Genomic DNA, 19,183 nt, shown 5'->3' on the forward strand with positions numbered 1-19,183 from the left:
CTCCCTCCCAGACAATGAGATCCGAAGTACGAGTCAAGGAGGGCACCACCATAGGGCGGAGGATGGCGATGGACCTCGGTGCCAGCCACATCCTAATATGAAGAAAAAACAAGTCTCAGTGTCTCTAGTTCCTTAAAAATGCCCCACCACATACACATAACCCTGACCCCAGCTCCACTCACTCCTACACCAATACTGCAAAGGCCAGCAGTGCCCCAGCCCACAAATCTAAGGGGGCGGGAAGAAGGGGGAAAGAAATTTTGCCTCTAAGCTCCACTTGCTTAGTAGGACTGGGGTTGGGTGGCAGCTGCCCCCAGACAGGAAGAATGCCACACCTCCACTGTTTTAAACCTCCCTTTTTAGCTCAGACATTCTGCACACCCTTCTACAACGAACAGATGCTCAAATCAGCTATCGCATCCCGAAGGCTATGACGGGGCCCCAGTGACTTGCTCGATTATAAGACGATTCTTGCTACAGAGTAGTTGGGAGGAGCGAATCTACTTGCTCGGTTTGCAACATGTGAGCAATGAGCCAAAGCAGAAGCACGGTATAAAATAAAACATAAATTCCTGTGTTTTCTCCAGGAGAAACTTGAGGACTGACGGCCAGGCAGAGGGTGAGCCTGCGATGACCGCAGTCCCCACAGCTGACGAAAGCCCAGCTCGGGGCTCCACGAGGTGCTCCGGGGAGGGCCAGCACTCTGCAGGCCTCCTCAGGCTGCCCCCAGTTTGCAGGCTCCAGCAACTCCTCAGGGAACCAAGGAAACTTCCGGAGGCAGAGCTCGCGGCTCTGGCTGGAAACACAGGCCGCCTTGGAAACCGTGAAGTCGCAGCGCCCCCTGCCAGCGCGTGTCAGAAATAGCTGGGAAACCTTCGAGCTGGCGCCAGCCCCGGGGAGCCGCCCAGGCCTGGGGAATCCTGTTACAGCAGCGAGGAGCAGCTCTGCTCCCACGGAAATCTGGAACTCATCTGAAACGCAGAGGTCCTGGCTCTGTCTCTCCTTCCTCTCCTTCCCCACCTGCCCAGAGAGGACCCAGGACCTGCAAAGGACGTAGCGGGGTCTCCCCAGTGTTCAGCAGGTTGGCCTGACCCCTGACCCTTCCTCAGCCCCTGCTTATTTCTCTGGCAGTCCTCAGCTGACTGGATGCTAGAAAGGTGGCATCACCATTGTTACTATGAGCATCTCGGTTATATCATGGGTATCTCATACTATGAGCATCTCAGTTTAGATTAGAACAAGATGTCCTAGCTCGTGTGCTTCTGGTGGTTCCTCTTACTCGGGGCCCTCGTAGCCCTGAAGAAAACAATAACAACAGCACTACACTGATGCCCAAGTATGAGACAGTGTCACTTGATTACAATTTTGAAAAACTGCAAAGAATCTGGTTCAATCCTGACTTGCCCTGGACCCTTCATTCCTCCCGGCCCCACCCCCATGTCATTCCCAGGCCCTGTCTTCACTTGAGCTCTTCTGCCAGAGTTAAACGCATGTTTTCCCTATCTTTACAATTAAAAATAAAATTTGAACTCATATTAAAACACACTTCTCAAAGTTCTTTCCTTTATATCCTAAACTTCAAAACAATATCACTCAATAAATGCCCTCATCAAGAGCGATAAATACACAAGTTTGGCGTCAGCTATGCCTCCCTAGAGAGCCATGTTCCCACGTACATATATCAATAGTCGTTTAGGATGTGGCTTCTGATTCAGCAGGCCCTGGCAGGCTGCTTCCCCGTCCACGATCTTAAGTAGGAGGCAGCGCGGCTCTCTGGACCTGCTCCTCCCCGAGTCCTCCCTGTCCCAGCCAGAGACCTCCATGCCGTCCATGAGGCCACCCTCTTCCTTAGCCCCACAGCCCTGTCCCCATGTCCTCTGCCCTGCCTTCTGCATCACCTCCTTCTTGTCAGTCCACTGTTACCACCTGGAACCAAGTCGCCATCATCCATCATCAGGTCCGAGGAGGCGCCTGCTCTCGCTCCAGCCTCCCTTCCCTCTCCTCTCCTCACAGTGGCCACAGGGATCCTTTCAAAACCTGCATCAGATCACGGCAACAATTACGAATAATTCACTGGTTTTCCGCTGTGCTCTAGGATCTGATCCAAATGCTTAGCTCAGCCTTGAAGGCTTTGCCTCTCTGCACCCTGCCTGATGCTGCAGCCTGCTTGGGAGCTTTGGCCTCCTCACTCCTGGTGGCCCAGCCACACGGCCTTTCCTGGAATTGGACACCTTCCCATCTCAGAGTCTTCACCCAACACTTTTCACCTGGTTTATTCTTATTTCTTCTTCAGGCTCAGCTTTAATGCCCCTTCTGTGAGCTCACAACCTAAATTATTCTTTCTCATTGTGTCACATTCCTTACATTGACACACTTACAACCATTTGTGTGTTTATTGATTTTCAGTTGGGCTCCCTCATTGGGCGGTAAGTTTCATGAGAGTAAGGAGAGCATCTGTCTTGTTCACTGATGCGTCCCCAGCACCAAGCCTGGGGCCCAAGAAGAGCACGTGCTCAGCTGGTGTGTTGAGCGAATAAATGAATGGGCTTTAGGAGGTTGATGTTATTAGCTCAGAGAGGTTTAGTGATTTGCCTGCTGCTGCACACCTAGCAGGCGACATGCAGTTCCTAGGTGAACACACAACCTGGAAGACTGCTGGGCGGATGGGAAGTGGGGAAGAGTGTGGGGCAGGCAGGTGAGAAAATTCGAGAACAGTGTTCCTCAGAGAGAGATTCTAGGGTGGGGCCGTGTAAGAATACGTGAGAAGCATATTCAGTGTTTACAGTTGTTAAATGAATGTCTTGTTTTCATTATTCAGAGTGCTGGAAGTAAAGCTCTCTCTACAAGACCCCTGTCCGGGGAGGATAACAGAAAATACCGGACTTCCCCTCTGAGAGCAGATTTCGGGTTTTTCGGAAGCGTTTGGGTTTAAAAAGCTACGGGGGGGGGGCGGCCCCGTGGCGTAGCGGTTAAGCGCGTGTGCTCCACTACTGGCAGCCTGGGTTCGGATCCCAGGCGCGCACAGACACACCGCTTGTCCTGCCATGCTGTGGCCGTGTCCCACATACAGCAACTAGAAGGATGTGCAACTACGACATACAACTATCTACTGGGGCCTTGGGGAGAAAAAGGGGAAAAAAAAGGGAGGATTGGCAACAGATGTTAGCTCAGGGCCAGTCTTCCTCAGCAAAAACAGGAAGATTGGCATGGATGTTAGCTCAGGGCTGATCTTCCTCACACACACACAAAACAAAGGCTACTGGGTAACTGTGCAAGGTCTTTCTGCCATTCCCCTGAGCAGAGCGCAAGGTGGCCGGGCGCGCGGAGGTGGGGCTTGATGATTGCACTCGCAGGCTGCACTTGACCCGGGACAGTCCAGCGCACCAGCAGAGAAGCCTTGCGCCTGAGAGGTGCGGGCCCACGGCACAGCAGAGGGCGCCAGAGAGCCGGCCCACGGGCTCGTCTCCGCGGCTGCCTCGGTGACCAGGTCAACTCCTCCGTGCGAGGAGCCCGCCAGCCAGCCAGGCCGTCCTCCAACAGGAGCTGCGCATTTTCCCTGCCCTCCTCTGCTGTGATTTCGCTATGTTTCTGTGTGGGAAAATGCTAAATGACCCGATGAATATATGTAAAGTAAATGCTAGCTATTATTATCATCATTATTATTACTAATCCGGTGTATAGGTGACTGGTGATCTTAAGGAAGAAGCCAAGACACGCTCCGCTTTGGCCGTCCTGGTTTGAGAGTTCAGTTCCCCAGGGGCAGACCTACTCCACTTAGCCATGCTGTGGCAGAGACCCACATACAAAATAGAGGAAGATGGGCACAGATGTTAGCCCAGGGCCAATCTTCCTCAGCCAAAAAAGGAGGGGAGGGAGTGCGGGAGGGAGATAAAGGAAGGAGGGAGGGAAAGAAAGATGCGGAGAGCCTTTGAGATAAGAGAGGGAGGGGGGATGTGTTTGAGTAATTGGTTTTGTTTCTTTTTTGCTCTCCTTTGGAGTATGTTGTTTCAGCGGGTAGTGGTTTTTGTTGGTTGGTTGGTATTTTAATGTATAGGTTAAAATTAGTCCTTCTGGAAAAGGGTTATTTTTTCCCAGAGTGATTTGACACATCCCTAGTGAAATGCATTAAATTTCCCTTCTCAAAGGACTGACCAGAAGAGAATGATGGGAACACCAACTTCATATGCCAAAGAAAATAGAGAGGGTGTGAAGAGACTGTTTATCTACCTTTAAATCCCCACATCCCGATTTTAAAGAACCTTCACTGGGAATGAGATTCATTAACTCAAAGAATGTTAGAGCTGGAAGAAACATTCAAAATTAAACCATCTTCTCATTGTTAGATAGATGGAATGGGAGGCTCAGAGAAGACAAGGGACTTGTCTAAGTCACAGTGTCCTTGAGTGCGGTAGGCTAATTTCCAGTCTGGAGCTCAGAGGGGAGCTGTCTCAGTGAAAACGCAATGGTGTGCTTAAGTTTTCATTCTACTCTTGATTATATGATCATTATAGGAAAAGGAGGGAAGAGGAAATAGACAGCAGGCACCATTGCCGCTTGTGCACGCTGGCAGTGTGGGCTGATGTGCCTTGCTGGGGTGGGGCAGCACTAGGGACCAAGGTCCTCCAGCTCCCTCCAGGTCTCCTCCCAGAGCATCTCCATGTCCTGGGCCAGATGCGTGTGCAGCTCCATGCCAACAGGTGCCAGCTCCTCGTCCAGGTTGGAGGCAGTGAGAGACAGATGCAGGTTCTGGTGTGTCTTCACAGTTTTAGTTGGTCCTCGTGGGTTCAGATTAATCCTTGAGGTTCCAGTTTGCCCTTGCTCTCCCCCACTTCCCAACTGCTGGCCTTGAATATCTACAGTGACTTCAGGCCCACCACCAAACTCAGGGGCTGCAGCCGTCCGTGGACTTCATCAAGTCATAACTGCATAAAGTCTAATCCCTTATTACTTTTAACTCTGCTTCCCTCATCAAAGACTACAACTGTGTTCGTGATTCTTATGTCACATCCAAATTTGTAACTCAGATACAAGATTATACACATTACATAATAATTTTTGATTTTGCAAAAAGGATTTGTGCAATACACTTAAGTGCCCATCTATTGCCCTAGCTTTCTTTTTTATGTCAAACTTCTTTAAATAAGTTGAATAAACTCTAAGTTTACTGTCAACTTGTTTTTCTTCTTCCCATTTTCTCTGCAATCTCTGGAGTATGACTCCTGCTTTACAAAACACTTTTAGTTCATTAGGCCTGCTGCAAACACCAAATCCAGATACACTATCTTGGGTCTTCTTAATTTCTTTGCACCTCTCAATACTGTTGGACCCTCCCTCTTTCCTGAATTTCTCTCCTCCCTTGGGTTCCACTTTGCACTCTTTGGGATTTCCTCCTCTCTCTCTAACAGCTCCCTCTCTGTCTTGTTTGTTGGCTTCTCTTCTACTCCCGAAGGGTAGTGGCTGCCTAGACTCCAGTGCGTGGATTGGTGCTCCTACATTCCCACTATATCCTCTGTCCCTTTGTGCCCCCCTCTGCTCTCATGGATTCATCATCCCTTCTCACACACAATTTACAAGTCTGTGCCTTCATCCCTGCTCTCTCCTGAATGCCGGGGTCATGTTTCTAGGAGCCCACTGAGTCACCCGTGAATCTCAGACTCAACACGTGTAAACTGAACTATTTGTTTTCCACAACTGGCACCTCTTCCCATGTTCCCTAACTTGTATAATGGCAACGGCAGAGTTGTTCTAGACTTTTCCACCCAATCAGCCTCAAATCCTTGAATTCACCAATTCTCTCTTTTCTTCCCATTCCCATTTCCCGGTCCTCATTCAGCTTTACTTGTGTTGTTATAACAACCTTCCAGCTGATGTCTAACTTTGGCTTCCCTCCCTCTCTCTGCCTACCCACTGCAGTCTACATTATCTTCCCAAAACATGAATGGGTTATGTCACTCCTTCGCTCAAAATATCTCCTGGATCCCCTCACATACAGCACAAAAACCTGCCAGTAAAGTTTTCTGCAGCACAGCCACATCTCTCCTTCTTCCTTTCAACCATATGTCCTGCTCTACTCCCATCTCCCTTCCACCACTCACACAGTCTGTGGACGGCTGACCACGCTGACATGCCCCACCTCCAGGACACGCCCCCCATGCCCCCAGTCCAGGGCCCTGGCTCAAACCTTTTCTGCTGGAGCCATACACTATGTTCAATTCCTGTCCATCTTCCTTATCCAGGCTCAATTCCCATGCCAGCTGAATGACTTGGGTGAGTCTCTGAGTTAGACACAGTTCTCACCTGTAACCCGGAATAATAATACGTACAATAGCAACAGCTCCCGCCGACCAAACACTTACTTATTGTGCCAGGCACGGTCCTTGACATGTACAAATTCCTGTATTCCTCGAAATAATTCTGTGATGTAGCTAGTATTAAGACCCCGATTTTTCAATGAGGAAACTAAGGTCCAAAGAGCATAAGAAACTTGCCCAATGCTATTCCCTTAGTAGGAAGTGGAGTCAAGATTAAATTCAAGCAGTCTGGCCTCAGAGCCTGCTTCTCAAGGTCACTTTGGGGATAAAGAGGCAATAAATGGGAGGTGCTTGGCACAAAAGACAGCCAAGTTTTCTCTTTCCACCATTTCTTCCTAGTTTTACCTTGAAATAGTTCGGTGTCTTTTTCCTTGAAAATCTTATAAAATCCCAAGGACAGGAATGTGATCTTATTCATCTTTATGTTTCTCCAGCCATCAGCACAGGGTTTATTCAAAGAAGGTGTTTAATTTAAAAGAAAGAAAAGATGAGCCAGCCCTGATGGCCTAGTGGTTAGAATTCGGCACCTTGACTGCTTCGGTGGCCCGGGTTTGTTTCCGGGTGGTGGAACCACACCACCCATCTGTCAGTGGCCATGCTGTGCTAGCGGCTCACATAGAAGAACTAGAACAACTTACAACTAGAATATACAACTATGTACTGGGGCTTTGGGGCAGGAAAAAAAAAAGAGGCAGATTGGCAACAGATGTTAGCTCAGGGCGAATCGTTCCCAGCAAAAAAAATATATATGAAAAAAGAAACCAAAGATACATCTATTATAGAAAACAGTTTGGAGGTTCCTCAGAAAATTAAAGTAGAACTACCATGTGATCCAGCATTCCCAATTCTGGGTGTACACCCAAAGGAAATGAAATCAGTATCTCAAAGAGGCATGTGCACTCCCACGTTCATTGCAGCATTGTTCACAATAGCCAGGACATGGAAACAACAGTAAATGTCCACCGACAGACGAATGGATAAATAAATTATGATCATGTATATATGTCACACACACACACACACACACACACACACACACAAAATGGAATATTATTCAGCCATAAAAAAGAAGGAAACTCTGTCATTTGCGACAACATAGATGAACCTGGAGGACATTATGCTAAGTGAAATAAGCCATACACAGAAAGACAAATACCGTATGATCTCACTCATATGTGGAATCTAAAAAAGTCAAACTCATAGAACCTGAGAATAGAATGGTGGTTGCCAGGGGCTGGGGGTGGGAAGGAATAGGAGATGTTGGTCAAACAGTACAAAAATTCAGTTTTAAGATGAATAAGTTCTGGGAGTCTCACGTAGAGCATGGTGACTATAGTTAATAATACTGCATTATATACTTGAAACTTGTTAAGAGAGTAGATCTGAAATGTTCTCACCACACACACAAAAAGGTGACAGTGTGAGGTGATGGATGTGTTAATTAGCTTGATTGTGGTAATCACTTCACAATGTATATGTACATCAAATCATCAGGTCATACACCTTAAATGTATACAATTTTTATTTGTCAATTATACCTCAACAAATCTGGAAAAAAATTTTAATTTTTTAAAAATATTGTAACAAATGTATGACTTTGGTGGGGGATGTTGATAATGGAGGAGGCTCTGCATGTGTGGGGGCAGGGAGTTTATGGGAAATCTCTGTACCTTCCACTCGGTTTTGCTGTGAACCTAAAACTTCTCTAAAAAATAAAGTCTATTTTTTAAAAAAAGAAAGAAAAGAGAAATTTTCCAGTGCCTTGAAAATGCAATGGGAGAACTACAATTTGGGAGCAAGAGAAAATGAGCAGGACAGTGTAGTACTTGAAGCACGGGTTCTGGAGCCAGACCAACTTAGATCAAATCGCAGCTTCTCCACTCACAGCTGTGTGACCTGAGTGACTTGTCTGAGAGAGAGAGGGGATCAGGTGTGACTTTGAGGAATGTGTGAATTAACATATGCAAAGCACAAAACTGCTATAAACAGTTGGGTACAGAACACTGCCTGACACACAGTAAGGGCTCAGTGTGCTTGCTGTTATTATAATTCTGCATTTCAACCCAACACATAGAACATGAGTAATTAACCATCTACCTTCTGAGAAAACGATCATCAAAGGATCTATTTGCAAACAGTACCTCATAAGAGATCTGCAAGGTTCAGCTCAAACATCACTGCCTTTGAGGGGCCCTTCCTGACTCCAGGCTGAGTTTCTCACTCTTTCCTCTCTGCTGCATCTTTTCTGTTCTTTATATATTTCATTTTTGTTTAAATAGATACAACTAATTTAATCTACTAAGTTTTTTAATTAAACATTTTATTCTGAGGTAATTATAGACTCACGTAGTTATAAGGAAAAATATACACAGAGAGACCTCCTGAACTCTTCACTGAGTTTCTCCCAATGCTAACATATCACTATAATCAGGATATTGACACTGATGCAGTCAGTATACGGGACAGTTCCATCACCATAAAGATCCCTCCTGATGCCTTCCATAGCCACATCCACCGTCCTCCTTCCTCCCCACCTTGTCCCCAAGTCCTGGCAGCCACTAATATGTTCTCCATGGCTATAATTTTGTCACTTCAGGAATATTATATAAATGGAATCATGTAGTATGTATTTTTTAGCATATTTCCCTTGAGCTTCATCCAAGTTTTTGCATGTATAAATAGTTTGTTTCTCTTCATTACTGAATAATATTCCATAATATGAATGTACCACAGTTTGCAACCATCCACCCATTAAAGGACATCTAAATCGTTTCCAGTTTAGGGTTATAACAAATAAAACTGCTATAAACAGTTGCGTACAGATTTTTGTGTGAACATAAGTTTTTCATTTGTCTTGAATAAATGCCCCCAAATGTATGGCAGATGTGTGTCTAATTTTTTTAAGAAACTGCCAAACCATTTTCCAGTGTGGTGGTGCCATTTTCCATTCTCACCAGCAATGTATGAGAGATTGTTTCTCCTCATCCTTACCAGTATTTGGTCGTGTCACTATTTACTTTAGCCTTTCTGATAGGTACGTAGTGACGTCTCATTGTGGGTTTAATTTGCACTTCCCTAATGGCTGATGATGTTGATCATCTTTTCATGTGCTTATTTACCATCTGTATATCTTCTTCAGTGAAACATCTGTCCATTTCTTTTGCCCATTTTTTAATTGGATAATTTGCTTGTTTTTTTTACTGTTGAGTTTTGAGAGTTCTTGATATATTTCAGATACTAGCCCTTTGTCAGATATTTGGTTTACAGATATTTTTCCCAGTCTGTAGTTTGTCTTTTTATTCTCTTAATAGAGTCTTTCACAGAGAAAAAGTTTTAAATTTTGATAAAGTCCAATTTTATCAATTTTTCCTCTTATGAATCATGTTTTTGGAATCAAGTCTAAGAACTCTGCCTAGCCCTAGGTCCCAAAGATTTTCTCCCATATTTTCTTCTAAAAGTTTAATAGATCTACCTTTTACATTTAAGACGATGCTCCATTTTGAGTTGATTTTTGTATAAGGTATGAGATTTGGGTCAAGGTCTTTTTTTTTTTTTTGTCTATGGGTGTCTAATTGCTCCAGCACCATTTATCGAAAGGCCTATCCTTCCTCCATTGAACTGCTTTTGCACCTTTGTCAAAAATCAATTACATTATGTGGGTCTATTTCTTGGTTCTCTACTCTGTTCCACTGATCTAGGTGTGGTGTCTCTCCTTCCATCAATATCACACTGTCTTGATTACTGGGGCTATATAGTAGGTCTTAATATGAGGGAGAGTGATTCCTCCCAGTTTCTTCTTCTTTTTCAGGATCATTTTAGCTATTCTAGGGCCTATGCCTTTTCATATACATTTTAGCATAAGTTTGTCTATGTCTACAAAAAAAACCCTGCTGGGTTGCTATAGATTTTTGTTTTTTTTGTGAGGAAGATCAGCCCTGAGCTAACATCTGCCAATCCTCTTCTTTTTGCTGAGGAAGACTGGCCCTGGGCTAACATCCGTGCCCATCTTCCTCCACTTTATAGGGGACCCCACCACAGCATGGCTTGCCAAGTTGTGTGTCGGTGCGCGCCCGGGGTCCAAACTGGCGAACCCCAGGCCGCCGCAGTGGAGTGTGCGCACTTTAACTGCTTGCGCCACTGGGCCGGCCCTGCTATAGATTTTTATTTGCTTCTATCTAACATCCAAAGTGTGATTTGATCAAGGACATCTCTAGGGTGTCCTCACGTGAACAGGGACATCTTCAAGGTAGAAAATGCATCTTATTAATCTTTGTCACTGCCAGAGCACCTGGCACAATGCCTGGCATATAGCAGGTTTTCAGTAAATATCTGTGGGATGAGCCATGAATGGGTGCCTTTAGGTGAAGACAGACAATTCTGCAACAGACAGACTCCAATGTTTTATTTTGCTCTTAGCTCCACGTATACTTTCAGTTCTTACTCATTTGTTCTTGTTCCTTCCTAAAACCCAGCACCGACCTGGACTATTTTGGTCATACCTGAGCTGATGGTGTCACTTCCATGCACAACACCCTTGAAAACTCCTTATTCTATATACTGAATAAAATCCAAATCCCTCTAGATCCTTCCCATACACACATAGAGACAACCTATGTCATCCACCAGCAAGAAAATGTTTCTTAGGCTATACTAGGGACTGTAAGAAATGAATTGTAAAATACAATTCCTGCTGTCAGATGTTGGAAATGGGGGCTTGTTACTCAAGAACTTCACCATGGCTGCTCCATTTGTCATCTGCTCCTGCTCGTTTCTGTCCCAGTGCTTTGCTGCGATGGGCAGTGTCTGGCCTGCATACTACAAGCCAGAGGGGGATACCACTTCGTTGCCCAGGACTCGAAGAGAAAGGCCCTGGGCTTTTCTCCAACTCACTCCTTTTCCTTTAGGATGAGGTTGACATATTTGCTTTCACTGGCTGTTCAAGTATATCCAAAGGATTAATGAGAGCTTTAAAGGCCTTTGAGAAGGCATGGTATATTGCCAAGGTAATCTATGATTACTTTTTCTTACATAGAAGCTAAAATAAGCCACAGAAAGGATTGTAGCCTTCCACATTTACCCATGTTTATTTTAGGAAACTGTTCTCTTTTCCATTCAGCATTAACAAAACAGAGTCTGGGTACTCTGATTTTTAGGGCCTGTAAACCTATAAATCTTCCTCCCAGACTCAGAATGAATTGATCAGGGTAAATAATTCTCTACACTACCGTAACCGAGGAAGTCAGAAGGGTGCGCAGTGATTGGCTTCAAAGGTTCTTTGTCAAAATCCTACTGCAACAATAAGCCTGGGCTGTGGTGAGGAGTCCTCGTCTTTCTCGGCCTCTCGGCAGCTGTCAGCACAGCCACACGCTCCCTCTGCGTTGAAATGTCTTCCTTTGTTTCCATAACTTCCCTGCTGGTCCCTTCCACGTCCTCCCCAGGAGCTTGCTTCACAGCCCACCCTCTGAATGCTGGTGATCCCCGAGGCTTGGTCTGGGTCCTCCTCCTTCCTCTTCCTCACTCTGCGTTCTTCTGTAGGCAGGCTCACCTGCTCTCTTAGCTGTAAAGACCGTCTTGTAGGAGGGACACATACTCCCCACTCCTCTTGTTTCTCTGTGGAAAGCTTCTCGAGAGTACTCTCTACCCTAGCCTCCTCATTTCACTTTTCGGTGGGCTTAGAGGAAGAGCTGGGCTTGCCCCACTTTGCCCTTTGCTCTGCCTTTGAAAACTGCCTACCTGCCCTCTGCCCTGCACGAGAGGAGCAGGGAGAAGCCCTGCTATTGTCCGTCTAGGCTGGTGACTGGATGTGCGAGGTCATCTAACTTTGAGGGAAGTATGACCAGGCCATCTGGACCCAGATCTAGAGCCGCAGCCTCCAATCAGCTGTATCAGTATTAAAACTGATATTTAATCTCCATCTGCCAATTTCTGAGTTTATCTTTCAGTTGGTTCCAAACTCAGTGGGGAAGAACAGGATTATTTGTTGTCTCCCCTCTCACACATACACACAATTTATATACTGATAACCCCAGAGTTCCACATGGAGCCCAGATGTCTCTCCTGAGCTAGTTAATATCTCAACTTGTGTGTCACACACTGAACATGCTCCAAAATGGAAGTCTTTATCTCCCCACACCCCGGCTGTCCCTCTAGTCTTTCCCACCTCAGCAAGCACAAATTTACCTGTTGCCCACTCCAGAAACCAGGGAGCTGTTCCTGACTCCCCACTCCCTACCCTCACATCTCGTCCTCTACCTGTGCTGTCCATTCCACTTCTGAAATATAGTTTAACTCTGTCATTTTTCTCCATCTCCACTGCCTCCAGTGCAGTCCAAGCCAATATCATCTCCCGTGTAAAGTTCTACAGTAGCCTCCTAACTGGTCTCCCTAATTGTCTCTTGTTCCACTCCAGACCATTCTCCTCTGAACAGCCACAATCATGTTCTTTAGAAAAGAAAAATCTTGAAAGTAGCAAGGAAGAATGACACATAACATACAGAAGAACAATCATTCAATTGTCTACAAACTTCTCATCAGAAACTGTGGAGGCAGAAGACAGTGGAACATCTTCAAAGTGCTGGAAAAAACAACAAACCTGCCAACCCAGAGTTTTATATCCAGTGAAAATATAATTCAAAAATGAAGGTGAGGAATTCCACTTTCAACCACAATGGAGTAAAAGAGACCAGATTTACCCTTCTCCCTTAGGAAACTGAAAAACCAGACAAAACATGCGAAATGATTGTTTTCAGGCATTGGACGAAGGCAGCACAGGAAAGTGATCTCTGAAAGAAGGACATCAGACAAGCTCTATGACTGTCCCGGTGTGGTGCCTGGGGAAGGTTTCTAAGACACAGCACAGCGAAGGGTGGGCAGGGGGAGACCTGGACAGAGCCCAGTGGTCTCCCTGAGTTGCAGAGACAGTTAGGAGTTTGGGGAGGTTGGAACTTGCAGAGCAGAATACTGGAGAGGCATGTGCTGCACAGAGAAGGGAGCACTGTACAGAGAGCTCCAGAGATCTTCAAAGGGGTCCCTTGAGTCTTCAGCTGTGTGCTCGTGTGGAAGGTACCTGAGGCCAGGGAAAGAGCAGGCAAACCAATCCTGGAAGCTCACACAAGGCCAGGAGTGGTTTGTGTTCTTAGCAGCCAGGTGGACAAGCCTCATAATTCATGGGGCATTTGGCACAATACTCAGAAGGTTATTGCCTCAGTGGTGGGGCAAAAATAAACCCCAGGCTGCTCTGGTCCCACTTGGCAAAGCTTAAAAGCAATATTCAAAAGGATCAAATTGTTTCCAAGTAACTTGTCTGCATCCCAGGAAAAAACCCAAGAATTTTTAGTGGAGTACAAAACATCTAGTACTTGACAAGGTAAAGTTCCCAATGTCAGGCATCCAGTCCAAAATTACTGGATATGCAAAAAAGTGGGGAAATATAACCCATAATGAGGACAAAAATCATTCAATAGAAACAGACCCAGAAATGACACAGATGACTGAACTAGTAGAGGAGGATACTAAAACGATGACTGAAATTTAAGACAGTTTTGCTCCTCATGTATAAGAAGGCAGAGAAGAGCATGGCCAAGTTAAAGAGAGACATAGAAGATATATTTTAAAAGATCCAAACTGTTAATTCTAGAGAAAAATCTAATGCCTGGGATAAAATATATACTGGATAGAATTAATAGCATTTTAGACCTTACAGAAGAAGAGAATTAATCCTCCTAAAGGATTTTTGTAAAAGGCATTTAGAAATTTGGAAATTAAAATAATTTGCAAATTAAAAAAAATACAAGAATTCATCACTACTATAAAAGATGCTCCAGGAATTTTCTCATGGTAAAAAGAAATGATACCAAGGGGAAACTTAGATCTTCAAGAAGAAATGAAGATCATCACGAATGGCAAATGTAAAAGACTATTTTTTTATTCTCTTAAAAAAATACATACAACTGTTTAATACAAAAGTTATAACATTGTTTTATAAGGCTTATAATGTATGTGGAGATTAATGGATCTATATAATTGCACATTTTACATGAATTAACACAATATTAACTCTAAACTATGAAAATATGAGGATGTATGTCTTAATCTCTAAGGCGACCATGAAAAAAGATATGGCTAAAAATCTAATGAATAAACTAAAATAGAATTCAAAAAAATGTTCAAATAATCCAAAAGTAGGCATGAAAGAGAGAATAGAAAGGAAAATAAAGACAAACAGAAAACAAATAATAAAATGGTAGACCTAAATCCAACTATATCAACAATTTCTTGACTCATTAAATTCCCATTATAAGGCAGAGATTATCACACAGTATGTAACGGCAAGCCTAAAATATATGCTGTCTATAAGACATGCATTTTAAATAGAAAGACACAGATAAATTGAAAGTAAGTGGGGGCCGGCCCCATGGCTTAGCGGTTAAGTGCTCGCGCTCCGCTACTGGCGGCCCTGGTTCGGATCCTGGGCACGCACGGACGCACTGCTTGCCTGGCCATGCTGAGGCCGCGTCCCACATACAGCAACTAGAAGGATGTGCAGCTATGACATACAACTATCTACTGGGGCTGTGGGGGAAAAATAAATAAATAAATAAATAAATTTTTTTTAAAAAAGAAAGTGGATAGAAAAAGATATGCCATGAAAACAGTAAGCATAAGAAGACTAGCACAGCTATATTAATATCAGATAAAACGGACTTTGAGAAAAAACAATATTACCAAAGAAGAAAGCTATGTCATAAGGATAAATGGGCCAATACACCAAGACGACAGAACAGTCCTAGGTATACATGTGCCTAATAACAGAACTTTGGTATCCCCGAAGAAAAAGTTGCCAGAAATAATCCACACTCATATGTGGATGACTATGAAAATGAAGTCATGAAAATGACTATGAATATCTCAGGAATTGATGGAACCGCTAAAAAAAACTTCAATAAAGAGATATATTAACTGAACAACAATATTAACCACTTTCATTTAATTGATATTTATAGAACACTACACCCAACACTGTACAACTACAGAATATTTCAGAATACACAGGCTCTTCAAGTGCATGCAGCTGGTTGACTAGGATAGGCCATATGCTGAACCATAAAACAAGGCTCAATAAATTTAAGAGCATTTAAATCACACAGAGTATATTCTCTGATCAAAACAGAATTAAATTAGAAATTAATAACAATAATATATCTAGGAAGACCTTGAACATTTAGAAATTAAACAGTTCATTTCAAATAATGAGTGAGTCAAAGAAGAAATCACAAGGTCAATTAGAAAATACTTCGAACTAAATGATTTGTGGGCTGTAAACAAACAGTGCTTAGAGAGAATGTTACAGCTTTAAACGCTTATATTAGGAAGACACAAAGTTTTAAAAACAGAGACCTAAAGTTCCACCATAAGAAGCTAGAAAAAGAAGAGCAAAGTAAACCCAAAGTAACTAGAAGAAAGAGAATACTAAAGATGCAGAAACAAGATACACAATTGAGAAAATAAGTTTGACAAGAGTGCCAAGACAACTCAATGGGAGAAGAATAATCTTTTCAACAAGTGGTGCCGGAACAACTGGGTACCCACACGCAAAAGAATGAAGTTGAGAGGGCCAGCCCCATGACAGTGGTTAAGTGCGCGTGCTCCGCTACTGGCGGCCCTGGTTCGGGTGCCGGGCAGGCACCGATGCACCGTTTGTCGGGCCATGCTGAGGCGGCGTCCCACATACAGCAACCAGAAGGATGTGCAACTATAACATACAACTATCTACTGGGGCTTTGAGGAAAAAAAGGAGGAGGATTGGCAATAGGTGTTAGCTCAGGGCCAGTCTTCCTCAGCAAAAAGAGGAGGATTGGCATGGATGTTAGCTCAGGTCTGATCTTCCTCACACAAAAAAAAAAAAAAAGAAAGAAAAGAAGAATGAAGTTGAGCCACTACCTCACACCTTACACAAAAATCAACTCACAGTGGAGCAGAGACCTGAAAGATAACACCACAAAATTCTTAAAAGAAAACATAGGAGTAAATCCTTGTGAACTTAGGCAATGGTTTATTAGGTATGACACAAAAGCACAAGTGATAAAAGAAAAAAATAGGTAAATTAGACCTCATCCAAATTAAAAACTTTTGTGCTTCAAAGAATACCACCAAGAAAATGAAAGGACAACCCTAAGAATAAGAGAAAATATATGCAAATCATACATCTGATAAGGAACTTGTATCCAGAATATATAAAGAACTCTTACAATGCAACAATCAAAAGACAAATAATCCAATTTAAAAATAGGCAAAGATTTCAAAAAGATACATGAGCAATAAGCTCATGAAATGATGCTCAATATCATCGGTTATTAGGGAAACGCAAACCAAAACCACAATGAGCTATCACTTCATACCCAGTAGGAAGGCTACAATCAAAAAGTCATATAGGGGCTGGCCCAGTGGCGTAGTGGTTATGTTTGCATGCTCCACTTTGGTGGCCCAGGGTTCGCAGGTTCAGATCATGGGCATGGACCTACACACCAATCATCAAACCATGCTGTGGTGGTGTCCCATGTACAAAGTAGAGGAAGATTGGCACAGACGTTAGCTCAGGGACCATCTTCCTCAAGCGAAAAAGAGGAAGATTGTCAACAGATGTTAGCTCAGGGCCAATCTTCCTCATCAAAAAAAAAGAAAAAGGTCATAATAATAAGAGTTGGCGAGGATGTGGGAAATTGGAACCCTCATACACTGCTGTGGGAATGTAAAATGGTGCAGCTATTTGGACAGCAGTTTGGAAGATCTTCAAAAGTTAAACATAGAGTTCCCATACGACCCAGTGATTCTACTCCCAGATATATACCCAAGAGAATTGAAAACACATGTCATCACAAACTTGCCCTCAAATGTTCATAGTCGCATTTTTTTGTAACAGCCCAAAATTGAAAAAAACCCAAATATGCATTAACTGATGAAAAGACAGACAAAAGGTATCCATCTAATGAACTATCATTTGGCCATAAAAAGGAATAAAGTACTGATACATGCTACATACAGCATGGAAGAATCTTGAAAACATTATGCTAAGTAAAGTCAGACACAAAAGGCCACATATTTTTGATGACATTTATTAAAATGTCTGAAATAGGCCAATGTGTAGAGATGGAAAGTAGATTAGTGGTTGTCAGGGACCGAGGGGGAAGAGGAGAAGGAGGAGTGACTGCTAATAGGTACAGATTTTTGGGGGGAGGGGATGAAATGTTTTGGAATTAGATAGTGGTAATGGTAGCATAACTTTGTAACTATACTAAAAACCACTGAATTCTACATTTTAAAAGGATGAACTTTATGATATGTGAATTCCACCTCAATAAAGCTGTTATTAAAATAAGAAATCATCTACAATCTGAAGGAAAAAGAACAAAAATAAAGGAGACTATTATGAACAACTTTATACCAAAAAATCAAAATTTAGTTGGAATTAAGAAAATTCTTGAAAAATACAACTTCACAAAATTGATATTAAATGAAATAGAGAACTTAATCCTATCTTGATTAAATAAATTGAATTGTTATCAAAATTCCTTGCACAAAGACAACTCCAAGCCCAGATAGTTTCACTGGTAAATTCTAGAAAACATTCAAGGAAGAAATAATAGGAACCGTATACAAACTCTTTGGAAGTACGGAGGTGGAGGGAATATATCCCAACTCATTTTATGGGCCCAGCATACCCTGATAAAAAAAAAAATCTGATAAACACATTACAAATACATTACAAACACATTACAAAATAAGAAAATTACAAATCATTGTCTTTCATGAACATAGGTGCAAAAATCCTTAAAATAAATACGAGCAAATCAAATCCAACTATCTACCTACAACTGCAACTGTAATTATAACTATATAGAATGCACTATGACAAAGTGGGGTTTATTCCAAGAATTCGAAGTTGGTTTAACATTGGAAAACCAATTACTATAATTCATCATATTAATAAAGTAGAAAAACACAATCATTTCAATAACTGCAGAAAAAGTATATAGGAAAATTCAATACTCGTTTATGATTAAAACACTCACAATTGTACAAAACTGGAAACAACCCAAATGTCCATCAACAGGTAAATAAACAAAATATGATATATTGCTCTTATGATCTTCCCCACCAAACCCAGACCTCTCCCATTGTTCCCTTTTTCACTTGATATAACTAGCCTCCCATCATCTACCCAGACAGCAAAGCCAGAAACCCTGGGATCATCCTCTCCTCCCACCATATCCAATGCAACACCATTGATTTTGTTGATTCTCTGCAACCCAAATGTTCACCATGGTCCAGATCATCAGTTCCTGCCTAGACTAGGGCACTAGCCTCTTAATTGTTGAACAGTCTGTCTGACCCCTCCTTCTCCTCACCACAGCCCCAGTGATGTCTGAAATGCAAATCTAATCATGCCACTTCCCTGCTGGCAACCCTTCAGTAGCTCCCGTCACTCTTCAAATCAAGACCAATCATTAACCTTTCTTGCAGCCAAGTGGGATATTCAGCCAGGGCATACTAACATGGATGCACGAATTGCTGAGATAGTGAAAGCTTTTGCCTTATTAGCAAACAGTCAGAAGAAGGAGGGGTCCCACCATACTGGACTGAGGGGACACTAAGGCCCATCGGCACTCTAGTCCTGAGTGGTCTGCCTTGCCCAGGCCAGGTGGCTACAAAGGACAAGCTACCGTATGACCCCTGATGCCCCTCTTGTACCTACTCTGCAACTTGAAATGATGAGTCCCAGCATCAGCCTCCAAGCTGGGCCAAGAGTAGGGCTGGGAGAGAGGAGGGGGCCCTAGATCTGGAGTAGGAGTAGAGAAAAGGGGATTGCATGTATC

This window comes from Diceros bicornis, chromosome 9, assembly GCF_020826845.1.
Source record: "Diceros bicornis minor isolate mBicDic1 chromosome 9, mDicBic1.mat.cur, whole genome shotgun sequence".
In the NCBI taxonomy this organism is placed as follows: Eukaryota; Metazoa; Chordata; class Mammalia; order Perissodactyla; family Rhinocerotidae; genus Diceros; species Diceros bicornis.